The sequence below is a fragment of the Odontesthes bonariensis genome, chromosome 4, assembly GCF_027942865.1.
Source record: "Odontesthes bonariensis isolate fOdoBon6 chromosome 4, fOdoBon6.hap1, whole genome shotgun sequence".
NCBI lineage: Eukaryota > Metazoa > Chordata > Actinopteri > Atheriniformes > Atherinopsidae > Odontesthes > Odontesthes bonariensis.
Genome location: NC_134509.1, coordinates 3,772,203 through 3,785,020, shown reverse-complemented (window position 1 = coordinate 3,785,020; position 12,818 = coordinate 3,772,203).

Below are 12,818 nucleotides of genomic sequence, written 5' to 3'. Positions count from 1 at the left end.
GCCTGCTCATGTGTTTAACAAAACATCTGCATCGGGAACATTTCCAAGAACGATGAAACCATAGAGAGGAGGCACGTGAACAGTTAGCCGGAGCATCCAGAGGTGTTTGGCTGCTAAATGTTCAGCTATAATTAATGGTTGGTGGGACATGGATGTTATCACACTGTGTTTAATTAAAGTCAAAGTGGCAGAATGCCTGCTCTCTTGTACTCTAATGAGTACAAGCACTTTTAATGTTTCAATCTTTTATGAACTGGCATGCTGCAAATAGTCGTCCTGAATAAATATAAAAACTAGGACTTCATTATGGCCGAATATTTCATTCATGCTCATTCCCAGTTTGATGGCAGGTTGACAAACACGTAGACATGTAGCAGAGCCTAAGACGAGGAAGGATCTGTGTCACAGTTTTACTTTTTTTTTTTTTTACACACATTTAGGAAAAATAACTTAAAAAAAAAATAAAAGACTAAAAATGAGGGCTGGGCGAGTTAACGCGTTATTATCGCGTTAACTCTTCAATTATTTAACGGCGATAAATATTTTATTGCGCATTAACACAGGTTTTATTTTTTTGCAATTTTATTTATTTTTGGCCTTTTGTGCCTTTAATGGAAAGTTCAGAGAGACAGGAAGCAGGGGGCAGAGAGAGGGGGAACGACACGCAGCACAGGGCCGTCCGATGCGGGACTCGAACCGGGGCCAGCTGCAGCGAGGACTATAGCCTCTGTACATGGGGCGCCTGCTCAACCCACTACACCACAGACCACCCGTTTTATTATTAGGCCCGAGCAGCTAAGCGCTGCCAAGGCCTATTGTATCTGAAGGATTTCACTATTATTATTATTCCGGCTTCTTTTTCTTTTCCACGCGGAAACGCAAATGGGGAGGCCTAAACGTATTCGAAAACTCACCAAACGTTACCCAAAATTGTCCCCCGCGTGAAATCGCATGATTTAATTTTAAGAACTGACTACATCTGTCCAGAGCGATTTTTAAAACAGGTGAGAACGACACTCCCACTTCTATTGAAACTAAGGAATGCCAAAGTCACGTGGATCAGCAATACGCCTCTCGAGATCGAAACAACGGCTCTTGACAAAACCAAAAATTAATTATATCTAAATTCCTTACCTCATTTTACCAATTACTGAAAATCACGTTTTCAATGACATCATTATTGCTATATCCAGTTAAAATACAAATAACACAAATTCTGCATATATCAATTTGTCTCACCTGTGACTTTAACCTCTTAGTCACTCTGTATTACTAGGAGTGATGTATAGCAGAGTGGATAAGGCACACACTTCAATGCAAAGCCAAATTTCTTAGCCCCAGATCGAATCCCGCTTCCGACGTTCCTTAAAGGCATGGTTGGTAATCCTGTTCAGAAACACATTTTGTAATACTGGGTGAAATGGTCCGTCTGTCCTGAGAGAAATCTATACAAGATGTATTTAGAAAAAGGGACGAAAATAATCAGACCTCTGTGGCAGCTGCAGGACTGAGAAAAAGCTGACCAATCCGAGATCAGCGGGACGCTGATCTCGGATTGGAGCGCCTACAAAAACCAATCAGATGCCTCTGCTTTCTGCCTACGCCCCCCTCTGTCAGCTCCCTGCTCCGTGTGCGCATGCGGTTCTACCGGCTTTGGATGACGCACTGACGGAATGGGGAGGGGGGGGTGGAGCTTAGAGGAGGGGACACTTTCGAATCTTGCTAGCTCTCTTGCTAGCTCTCTAGGATTACCTACCATAGCTTTAATTGTGTTATTTATAAATGACTTCTGTTTTTCCAGGTTTCCAAGTATTAAGTCTTGAGTTCCAAAACTTCTACAATCTGATAAAAGATGATTTTATTCAGTTACAAAAAATACTCCAAACTGTTATTTACCTATGATATGGCATATTGAATATTACACCACATTGCTTATATTTTAACCCACTGCGCAGGACTGAAGCAATGCATAAAGATAAGAAGTTTTCAATAGATGAAACATACAAAATGTTAAACTTATATATCTGTTACATTACTATTTGGGTTAATAATTCCAACCCAAATTTGTATATTTAAAACAAACACACTGACACACAAACCGAAATAAAGATATTAACATTTATTTTTAAACATTTACACACAATACTATAACAAAAACATTTACAAAATCGTCAAAAAAAAAAAACTATGTATAAAAAATACAAATAAACAAAACTAAATTAACACACACACACACACACACACATTTTTTGACTATTTATAACACTCTTCAATTGTAGTAGAGTGTTGTAATAAATAAAATATATATATATATACATTTATATTGACGACAACAAAGGGATGCACATCCTCAGTGATCGGATCTGCGTATCAGTCCCTGGAGCCGTCTGCACCAAAGCCTCTGGTACAGAGTCAGGCAGCTCCTCCGTACAAGCCGAGGTTCGGCTCGCCTGGACCAAGCGCACCTTCGTCCACTGGTATGTGGGGGAGGGCATGGATGAGGGGGAGTTCTGAGGCCCGGGAGGACATGGCTGCTCTGGAGAAGGACTACGAAGAGGTGGGCCTGGACTCTGCTGACGGGGAAGAGTATTAGTATTAGGACGCTCATGGAGGCGCTGAGCAGGAACCCAGTTTCCAGATGTTCTTAAATGTGTTCTAGACTTTGATGTTTTTCATATTACATTTTTTTAGATAAGGCGGATAAGGAGAGTCAGACTGACTTGGAAGGAGACTGTTAAATTGAAGAGTGTTATAAATTGTCAAAAAATGTGTGTGTTAATTTAGTTTTGTTTATTTGTATTTTTTATACATAGTTTTTTTTAAGATTTTTGACGATTTTGTAAATGTTTTTGTTATAGTATTGTGTGTAAATGTTTAAAAATAAATGTTAATATCTTTATTTCAGTTTGTGTGTCAGTGTGTTTGTTTTAAATATACAAATTTGGGTTGGAATTATTAACCCAAATAGTAATGTAATAGATATATAAGTTTAACATTTTGTATGTTTCATCTATTGAAAACTTCTTAACTTTATGCATTGCTTCAGTCCTGTGCAGTGGGTTAAAATATAAGCAATGTGGTGTAATATTCAATATGCCATATCATAGATAAATAACAGTTTGGAGTATTTTCTATAACTGAATAAAATCATCTTTGTACAACAATATAGAACACATATAGTATGAAATGTATACATATATTTTACACCATATATCAGAAGGTAATATTGTGAAACTCTGTAAAACACTTCTATAGAAGTGTCAAATATCCTGAGTTTCAACATTAGGGCCTCGTAAAAACAATGTTAAAGCACTTACATTGTTACCTTGATATTTGACCAAAATAACTTCCAAAAATCTGAAATCATGTCTTAGCGCAGTTCACTCAAAAAATTAAACAGCAAATGGCCCCCCCAGTGACACCCAGCTAATAATGACCCTGACAAACCTTTATTATCTGCATCTAAATCCAGTCTCCAAAATCCTCAAACATAAAATAACAAAAATTCTAACAATCTGCTTTTTGACTGGAAAAACCTACTTAGATAAGAAACTAAATGTCTTCAACTACAAAATAGAAGTCCAGTTATTTTGTTGTTCAATCAAATGTGAATTACCATAGTAACAACTAAATCATCAATAAAACCCACCACCAACATTACATACTATTCAAATACATACCATCATCGCAAAAAGCGATTGTGCTTTTCAACACATCCACCTCCTGGATGGTTGCTGCCAATTTTTCCTCCAATGACTTTAATTGGCCTGCCAAAAGATCCCCTCTCTGCTCCTGGCTCTTCCTCTCTTTCTTTTCTGGGAGGTCCAAACACTTTTTAAATGATTGGACCATTTTATAATAAACATCCTCCCTTGACACAGCACCATCGCTACAAAGGTACTATAAATAAAAAAACAAAAATTTAACTGTTAAATACATTTTTCCATTACCATTACAATCTCACTTATCACATCCATAAATATGAAATCCCATACGTTAAGTATAAGTAACACACTGATCTTAAAGTTGAACACACAAAAACATTTGCCCATAAAATCACATAACAAGTGCTTGTATAGTTAAATGAGACAGAGACTCTTAAGATTATAACATAAAGTACATCCCAGTTTTTCATACTGACCATATAATCCTTCATTTTTACTTTTAAACTGAACATATTGATCACTACATCTAGCATAATGCAGGAGAAATAACACTTTGGCTGAAATTAGGCCAAATTTAGACCAAAATGAAAGTCTAACATTATAAAAAATGTGAATTTTGAATAATACGCTCCCTTCAATAAAAACGAACGTTGACATACTAGTAGTTAATATCCAAAACGACAGGGAACTTAAATAAAATTACAGATTTAATGTTTCATCCTACTACTATTTGTGCAGAAGAATGCCCCTGAATCATAACCTGTCCATGCAACTCCTTCTTCTTTTCCTTGTCATGTTGCCTTCTATATCTAACCCTACTTGCTCTAAATCTTCATTAGCTGTTTATCAAATTTTCTAAAACAATGTTTCATCTTCAACACCCCCTTTGAACAAAGTTATTGTTCTCTCTATTATTATTGAGTTTTGATTTAATATAATTAATTATCAAAACATTGTTCCATTGTGCATTTATTCCTCCACTGTTCATATGTCTGTAGATAATAGATTTTTTTTAAATTCATCTTAGCTCACATTAAATATCATTCAACACCACTCTATAAAATGTCCCATCCCATTAAAACAAACGCACCAAACCCCGCTAATTCTCTGTTTACTTTTTATTGTGATATTTTGTAATGACCAAACGAACATTTAATGAATAATCCCCTCAATCTTTATGTCACATGAAAAAGCTTTTAGGAACACATTCAACATCTTACATTAAATTCAAGATTAAATGAACAAATGTGAGCTATTTAACTGGGCAAATAAAAAGGCTGCTCACTGATATACAAAATAAAACGTCATAAAAACTTACACAATAGTACACAAAGTATTACCTGCAACACGGCATATAGCACCGCAGTGGTGTGGGAAAGTTAGCTTCTCGGGACAATCAACAACACCTGACACGAGGGAAAACATTTAAGCTAGTTAGCAACATTAACAACTCTTGTATGGTCTAATAACTCACAGTAAACTCTCAGAACAGTTAGGAGAGGTCCCAGTCAGTACATGACAATTATTAAATTATAAAGAATAAACATCTGAAACGTAATATAAGATAATTAATTATCCCGGAGGACGTCTTACCACAGTAAAGTCCTCTTTCAACTGTGCAGTACCCAAACCAACCACTACGCCAATAGATGCTGCGGTGTTGCACCTCTTTTGCCATCATTTAATAGGCACAAATCTACTCTGTTACACATATATATATATATATATATATATATATATATATAAACAATTCTTATAACAAGTAATAACGATAAAAAACTTACTCATACAATGCAAAAAAACCCACAAAAGAATCTGGCTGCAAACCTGTAGTCAGGACGCTTCATTGCAGACCTGCACTGTGAAAACCGGATGTTGATTCGAAGCACTTCAAAATAAAAGCGACTGTACCGGAAGCTCGTATTTTTAAACGTTACAACTACTTATAGGGTTATTCTACAGATAATCAATGGAGAGTAGATGTTACTCAAAACATGCATTATTTTACTCCAGTATTTCAATTTAATTAGCAAAAGCAACAGCTGTTAATTTAGTTTGCACTACAAATTCATTTTGAAACAAATCTCTGTAAACACACCTTAATGTATGATGGCATAATGCTTCGGCGCTCCACCCTATTCTTGGCTTCTATACCAGAGGTCTTCAACAGGGGGTCCGCGGAGGTACTGCAGGGGGGTCGCGAAATCTTTGGTTGATTAGACGATTTAAAAAAAAAAAAAAAACATTTAATTTTTTTTTTTTTTTTTTTCCCAAACAGTTTTTTCTCACAAATTGTGTGCAAACATGTGCCATCCACAGATGGTTTGAGGATTCATTGTCCCATCTACATGCAAACACTCTGGAGTCAAAATCCCGCCGGCGGGATTTTTTTACACATCTCCAAAAACACATCTGTAACTCTGTGAGTTTTTGTCATTGAAACATATAAGTGACACCATTAAAAAACCTTGAAACTTCTAGTTTTCAAATATATATATATTAAAATAAATTATATAGGTGGCCCTTTTTAAAGCGAGTGAACAGAAATCTTTGGATTTTCTGTAGTCTCAGACTGCAGAAGCTTCCTCGGCCACACCTATCGCTATTCACATGTAAAGTACCAGGTGATTGAGTGGCTATTCACAGGTGAGAACACGCCCCATTCAGCCAGCATGTGGGGGAAGGCAGCAATGTCCTACCAGTGACAGACAATTATCACATGGAGAGTGACAGGGGGGTGGGGTGGGGGGAATCAGGGGTGTTACACACCCATCTAATTTGTATTCAACTCTCAGAGACACTGACTGGAGTCAGAATTACTTTTTTACAGTTTGTGTGAAAACAAAAAAACATTTCTGACTGCACTTTTTACTTTTATGCAGCCAACACTTTTGTTTACAAGGTTCAACCTTCAAAAGTCTTGGCTAGATACATTTATAGTGTGTTTTCTTGCACTGTTTGAAGACCTCTAAAACTTGTTTTTTTGTACAGTTGTGTTTCCACTCAATTTAAATAAAACTTGTTTGTATTACATTCACTTCACTCTCATATTGTTTTTTGTTAGGCTTTTCAGAATACAACCATATGTGTCACTTTTGCATAGATGTTTACAGTTAGTTGAAATACTTGAAAATGTCAAGGTGGTGACAACTGCCTGAATTACTAAATACCTAGTTACATGACCCACATAGCCAATAACCTTTGTTACAGGAAAAAACAGTAGACACAAAACAAACTTTCAAATGTATTTTTATTTTATTTTTGTAAGTGTTTTATTGTACAAGAACCTTTCTCCACAATTGATGCACAGTGATGCACCGCTCGAACCACCGCACTGATCTAAAGGAAAAAAAATGTGTCAGCTTATGATCAGAGCATGAAAGGTCATCAAACACACAGACAAATACATTATGCTTACCTTTAAATAAAATGCCACCTTCCCTATGTGCCTCTAAGTGTCTTTACAACCAATTTTATTGGTTTAAATGTTAGGCAAAGACATCAATAAAACAGGTTGCAACAAGATATGCAGCGTTCAATTTTGAGCATAGTGCCAGTGTTATGCCGAGAATAATATTGAAATATGCATCTGTAACACACAAATAATGTCGTAATAAGTAAAACAAAATTTTATAAAAGTTCTATGATATAACTCAGTTTTCTTGGTCTTGGAAAATGGCAATAGAATTATATTAGACTGTGACTCCAGTGCACACCCTAGATCATTTCAACAGCTATATGTCCTTGAGACATTATCAAATCTCCAACATATTTTTTTGTGTATCATCAGGGAGCAGCGCTTGAACAATTAGTGTGGTACACTGTTAACGTCACTAAAAGCCCCGACCACTCAAACTATTACAACATAATTGAGTGACTTTTAAAACCTCTCCCTTGATATCACATAAGGTTGAAACCACATTCACTAACTCTTCATAACCACACATGATATGTTGAATAGCCTTCAAGAAGTCCTCGGCTCCTCGCCAATCATTCGCCACAAAACAGGAAGTGACCGTAACTCCCGTCAGGAAAGTGAGATATCGGACCAACTTTCAACACGTGCCACTGGTGTCGTACGTACGTGGACTGAGGGCGATTTGGGAAATTCGTCACATGCTCCGCCTGGTGGAAGAATGCAAGAGACACGTGACAGCGTTGATGAACACGTCGGGGCGCTTGGCTGCGAGGGCCGATATCACTGCTTGCAGTTTTAATTTATTTTGTTATTGTAAAAGTCTGTTGCTCACAGGCTTTTATTTTGTAAAAGTCTGTTGCTGTCTGCTGTGGAACAGGAAAAAAAAGTAATCGGCGGATCCACCAAACATGGAGAAGGGTACGGAACTTTTACTCGGCCATTTTCATTTTAAAGTTCTTCCAGACGGCGGAGTCGACAGAACCAAAGTCATCTGTAAACACTGCCAAGTTGAATTGTCTTCTCAGCGTAGTAGTTCCAGTCTAAAATATCACTTAAAGGCAAAACACACAACTGATAGCAGCAAGTCATTCAAGGAAACAGACAGTGGAGCGAGGCTTCTACATAAAAACTACAGAAAGATGCTGATGTTAAAAGTGTGTTTGCACAACAAATGTTATGGCACTTTCATTCATATGGCAGCACATTTAAAGGGGCACTAGGTAGCATTTTCACCTAAAATTATAGCCTTCAGGAGTTTACCAAAGGTTAAACAAGTCAATGGTAAGCGAATGAAGCCTGTCTCGCTCCCAACAGGGGTCTGTATGCTGAAAATCCCATATGTAACTTCGTCAGGAGCGACCCGCTTCTGAAGTGTCGTGATGCGCGAGAAGAGTCGTTTCCGGCACTTAGCTAGGTACTGTATGCTAGCTGTAGTTGTAGGCTATGTGTTCGCTTGCGTTGAAGAGCCAACACCAAGCGTTTCCTATTCCTCCTTTCACAGACTGAATATGAAATGTTCGATGTTGGCACTTCCCATCTTTGTGAAATTTCTCCAAGCGTGATCTTGTTCATCTACCATAGTGATCTGCGTTTTAGATCGTGAAGAGACAGGTGATGACGGTGCTCTAATTCCTCCTGAGTTCGAGACGTAGCCTAGCTTCAGAAATACACGGACTGACCTGATTATAATAAGAATAGCGTTTTGATCCGAACAAGAATTGTTATCTACAAATGAAAATTGATTAATTTGTGATTGTAATCGGAATGGTGTAGAACTAGTCTGCGTTTATTGCGGCGTGTGTTGGTAGTGCCTGCGCACATCTGTCTCAGATGTAACTTTTGTAAGTGTCTGCTAATACAAAGGAATCACTCCATGAATACACCATGATGAGGGAAGAATCCCATTCAAGATCAGCAACAGTCCATCCATACATCCATCATCTTCCGCTTGTCCGGGGATCGGGTCGCGGGGGCAGCAGCCTGAGCAGAGAAATATAGTATCTTACGTGGGCAGTCTACACTTGTGAATCAGATGACCTAACTGCACTGACTAAATAACACAACGGCAGCATTCGCCACGATGTTTAGTTAGTGGATGTGTATAATACAAAGGTGGGCATTTTTACGACAGTGTAGAATTTCAGTTTGACCAATAGAGATCGCTATACTGCCGCTAAACTACCTTGTATCCCTTTAAAATAAAACTAAATGCTAAAAGCTATACACTACTTTTGGATTCATTTTTGGATTTTGCGTACAAATGCGATTAATCGTGATTCATCAGGGAAATCATGTGATTAATTAGATTAAACATTTTAATCGTTGCCCAGCCCTACTAAAAATCTATCACACTGTTGTATGAAGCAATAAGAATTGCAGTGAGAACTCCATCTGTCTGTTTACACACAACAGGCAGACTTCCCAGCTCATAACCGAACAAACAAAATACCTTTTCATTTTCAATTTCAGTCAAAATCACATGAATTTGTTCTGAGCTTTCACACAGCATTCAACCTTTGTCAGTACTGTACTGTACTGAACAGTGAAGGAAAGAAAGAGCTGTTTTTTTCCATCTTGCGCAAAGATTTTAATCCTCAGACACAGTCTTGTCACTTGTTACTTGCCTTAAACCCATTTAACTCCTCACTGAGTTTAATCCGAGACGATCTACCCTTAAATAATTCACAGGACGCAGAAAGAGGGGTGAGTTGTTGGTGGCAAAGCAGCAGGCACAAACTTTAGATGTGAACATGAGCCGAAATCCATCTTTCTACTTTTAACGAACTCAAGGAAGCTTTATTGGATTTGACTTTCAGGAAATAATCGGACATTACAAATGATCAACTGAAGCACTTCCACCTGTCAATAAGTGGGAATATTTGAACTTTAAATCATGAGAAATTTTTGGAGGGGATGGGTCAGGCGACTCTATGCCAATATTCAACAGATAGTCACCGTTTTTTTATCAGAATTTAATTTAATTTATTTTATATTTATTTTATTCTATTCTATTTGCTTGTTTTTACTTTAATTGTTTTCATATCTTTTAGTGTATGCTGCTGCAACAAAAAAATTTCCCAAATTGGGACGAATAAAGTATTTATCTATCTATCTATCTATCTATCTATCTATCTATCTATCTATCTATCTATCTATCTATCTATCTATCTATCTATCTATCTATCTATCTATCTATATGTTGCCAAAATCAGCTGTTATTTTGTAACACTTAAAACAAAATTTTCTTCCATCTTTTAAGGGTGATTTTCAACACACTTTTTGAAATAATATACATTAAATATTCACAACTCTAATGCTCAGTCAAAGAACATCTATCATTGAGTATTCAGATGGATTTCAGACAAGAGAGCACGAAACAAGGACAGACAGCCCCATACTCAGATGATCGAATGTAAAATATGAATTGGTCTTTATGTTTTTTTACTGACTGATTCATCAGAAGTTGGTGCAAAAACAGAAATTAATATTTTCTCTGTGAGTTTCCACAGCGTGTTCATTCACAGCGGTGAATTTCCTTTCATCGTAGTAGGCTTGTCATTGAAAAAACCCGCTACTCCACCTACTGTCCTGGCGGTGAATCGCCACGCAGCACACGCAACCACTCCAAGTACCCCAAAATGAAGTATAAATGTCTCGAGCCATTAACATACGCGCAAGACGCAAGCGCAAGGTCAGTTAAAAGAAGTATAACTCAGCCTTAAGTCTCTCTTATTTTTTATTGAAGTACTTGAATTTACCTGGATTATTTTAATTTAAGCTATTTTGTAATTAATTAATTCATTTTAATTTATTTTATCAATTGGATGAACTCTAATTTGCCTAAAGATGATTATTTAGTATTTTTGTCTGTCTGATTGAATGCTTGTGTTAACAAATAAATCAGACGTTACTCAACAGTTACTCAGTACTTGAGTAGTTTTTTCACCAAGCACTTTTTTACTCTTACTCAAATAATTATTTGGATGAATACTTTTTACTTTTACTTGAGTCATATTAATCTGAAGTAACAGTACTTTTACTTGAGTACAATTTTTGGCTGCTCTACCCACTCCCAAATGCAGAAAAGGAGCTTTCATATTCAGACTGTCTGTAGTAACAAATAATCCCCCTTTTCTCTCCAACTCCTCCTTCCTTCTCATCAAACATTCTCCAAGACAGCTGCTGACTCCAGTATGAGCCCGAGTGTTTCTCCTCAACCTGCAGCCAACACCAAGGCTGTGCTCCTCTCCCACAGCTGGAGGTGATTCGGACACTCTCGTCCTTAACCTTTTGGGCTAATGAAGAGAGGTGTGCAGTCTCCATGCATACCTGCATTTTATATATCTATAAAATTTTTGTTTTGGGAATCGAGTGAAAGGAGACTCGAGGAAGAGAAAGGGACAGTGATGGGTCCACTTGAAGACCTTTGGGTGCTGCAGCTGCTGATTTTCATCAGTTCATGCAAGGTAAAATGCTGTGTACCCAAAACTTAAACTTTACAACTCTTTGTTGTAGCATGGGGGTGTCAGACAAGAAAATAGGACTGCAGTTTCTTAAGTATGCATGAGACATTCAAATCTTTGACAGAGCCTACTTTGGTACTGGTGATGATGGTTTTTTTTCTCTCTGGACTGTAAAGTGAGGAAATAGCTTCATAACAGCAGTCTTTTTCAATGCCAGCAGCAAAAATCATGCGTCTCTGTCCATTTTTATGTCTCACGAGAGCTTGAAATATTTCATTGGCAGAAATCCTGGATCTCATTTTCTGTATTAAATGTTTCTAAAGAAATCACATCTTTCATGGATCCACAGTGTTAAATAGTCAATTACTATAATCAGGAATCCTTAAATCACATTATTATAGATTTATTGTGCTTAGTTTTGAACAACCCAAATTCCAAAAATATCGGGACAGGAACAGAATGAGGAGATCAGTTCCCGGACCTTTTGGGACAGAAGGAACGTTGTCCCATTCTTGTACGATGGAGGATTATTGCTGCTCAAAGGTCTTGGGGCCCTTCTTTTTCAAAATTTTTGTGCTTCGTGACGTGTCGAATGTTTTTAAGTTGGTGAAAGGTCCGGATTGCAGACCCCAAAGCCATGCCGTTGTAATGGATGCAGTACGTCGTTTAGCATTGTCTAGATGAAATATGCAAGGCTTTTTTTTTGAGAAAGTCATCATCTGCGTGGGAGCATGCTGCTCTGAAAAACTGTATGTAGCTTTCAGCATTGATAGTACCCTTCCAGATGTGCAAGTTGCCAGGTTCATCGGCATTAATGCACCCCCATAGCATTAGCGATGCAGGCTGTTCCAGTTCAAATGAGCTTTGGCCTTGAGAAGACTGTCATGCTTTTATTTCATGTTCTTTTATGGTTTCTCCTTTGCATGATAGAGCTTTTTGGAATTATTATCTATTCCAAAATTATTGTAATTAGAATTTTTCTTCTGATGATGTCATTGCAACCAAAGGTCGATTCAAATGTCCTCTAAGTCTCCGAGTCTCCACGAGACTAAGCATTTTTGGATATCTCATTCATGTAATTTCCTTCCTTTTGGGAATCGTTTTGTTGCAAACCGCCCACGTCTCAACTGTGGAGAAGTCAGAAAGCCATCGTCTCTGAGGAGGCGAATGTTCAGGCTTTGAATCACCGGCTGGTCAAGTTCTCCTTGCATGTGCAAATAATGCATTTCAAATACTCTAATACTGCCTGGACTCTTATCATTGCTGTTAGGG